Here is a 1730-nt window from a genome sequence, read left to right on the forward strand (position 1 = left end):
TAACAACACTCTATTCACTATGCATTTCTAATAATATTTCTATTTTAATTATATTTCTAACACGGCCAACCCATCGTGACCGAGGAGACCATGAGCTTGGCTCAGCCAGCTGCCTGCACCCTTCTCGACACTGGCTACAGCCTCTCGTAAGGGATCCTGGAGCCCAGCAGGGAGCCTCTCCTGCCTGCCGCACGCCACACTGCTGAGGGTCCAACTGCTGCCTGCAGGTCCCACTCCTTCAGGTGCTTCTGGGGCACCTGGTCCCACCCCACTGGCCAAGCTTTTGCCAGCTCTTTAAAGCTCCTTCCTTGTGGACCCTTGCTAGTCTCTCTGAATCACCCCTCCAGGTGACCCAAGGGGCCAATCAGGGAACCTGGGGTGTGAGTCTCTGGGACCTGATTGGTGGGGAAAGGGAACCCCAAGTCCTCCAGTCATCTTTTACTCCTTCAAAACCCCTGGGCTAAGTCACTGCCAGCTAGCCTGTCACATCACCAAAAAAAGGGAGGGGGAGGGGAGGGGCGGGAGAGAAGGAGAAGATGCTACTTTCTTATTTCTGTTGTCTTGAATGAGAGAAGTAGGATAAACCAATTCCCAGATTTTCAAAGCAGCAGAAAGCCAAAGTGATCTGGACTTAAGTGATTTTTAATATTTTATCTTATGAGCGCAATCCTACCCAGAGCATTCTAGCCCTATTCCAATCAAGCCAGTATCCCGTATCCAGGGATACTGGTATGCTCAGAAATTGCTAAAGAAATAGGCACATGGGACATTATTATATCATCACATTTTCCCTTATTATTGACCCCCTTTCTCCTGACCCCCAATTGGGTGGGGAGGAAAAATTTCAGGATGAATGGATCTGGTTCTACAACAGACAACAAAGTAACATAGACTATTAATTCAGTCTTCAAAACCCAAGGAGTGACCCACTTGTTCAAAGCAGCTGTATTCAGGTCTCTGCCAGTGAATTCTCACTTCAGAGCCAGGCACATTCCTGATATTTATAGCAACATTGCCAGTGCTCTCTCTCATTCTCAGATTGCTGGATTTCAGGAACCAGCAAGGAATGAATCCTCAAGTCACATGGAACCTGGGCCATGCAAACCGGTAGAAAAGTCCATGGCCCCTGGCCATTCCAGTATTTCAGTACACCGAGGCTTTTCAAGAGCTGGTGTCTGAGCCTACTCTACAAATGTCCTATTCCAGAATCTCAGATATGTTAGCCATAGTTAAATTAATATTTCAAGGCCTGGTATCATTTACAATTGGCAGGTTGATTAGAAAACATACCTTTCTATGTACTGTGGTTTTTAGTTTTCAAGTTAGTGTAATATCCAAAGGACCCCCAAAATAGATTCCAGATATCTATTCTCTATTCAGATCTGACTGAATTTAGTCTGTATGCTTTCTAGAAGTGTATTGGTGAGAGTGGGTGTATCTACATATGCATCCCACTGTACAGCGCCCACCAGTACTGCGCAATCCCCGCAGCGCGTGGGTCGTTTCCGACACTACTGTGCAGTAGCAATGAGCTACAGTGCAGCAGCTCATTTCTACTGCACGGTAACAGCAGTGTCACAGTAAGTGCTCATCATCACCATAATGACTGAGTTATGTGTAGATGCACCCAGTAAGGCAATACTGTTTAAGCAGCTTGACAGGTGGCCTTCTGGGGGGCCATTTAGATGAATTTGGGTTTTATAGTGAATAGTGATGCCTAAGATAAAATG

At 46.2% G+C, this 1730-nt stretch overlaps 1 long non-coding RNA gene across 1 annotated transcript in view; it reads right to left on the reverse strand.

The window, feature by feature from the left end:
* LOC109322568 overlaps positions 1-332 on the reverse strand; it is a 13469-nt gene extending 13137 nt beyond the window's left edge. Inside the window, exons 1-2 of the long non-coding RNA XR_002104406.1 lie at positions 194-332; positions 120-123 (exon numbers count right to left, since the gene is read on the reverse strand). This is a non-coding gene — a long non-coding RNA (uncharacterized LOC109322568). The remainder of the gene's footprint in view (positions 1-119; positions 124-193) is intronic.
* Positions 333-1730: the final 1398 nt, after the last annotated feature.

Source organism: Crocodylus porosus, unplaced genomic scaffold (genome assembly GCF_001723895.1).
Source record: "Crocodylus porosus isolate Cpor-Errol unplaced genomic scaffold, CroPor_comp1, whole genome shotgun sequence".
NCBI lineage: Eukaryota > Metazoa > Chordata > Crocodylia > Crocodylidae > Crocodylus > Crocodylus porosus.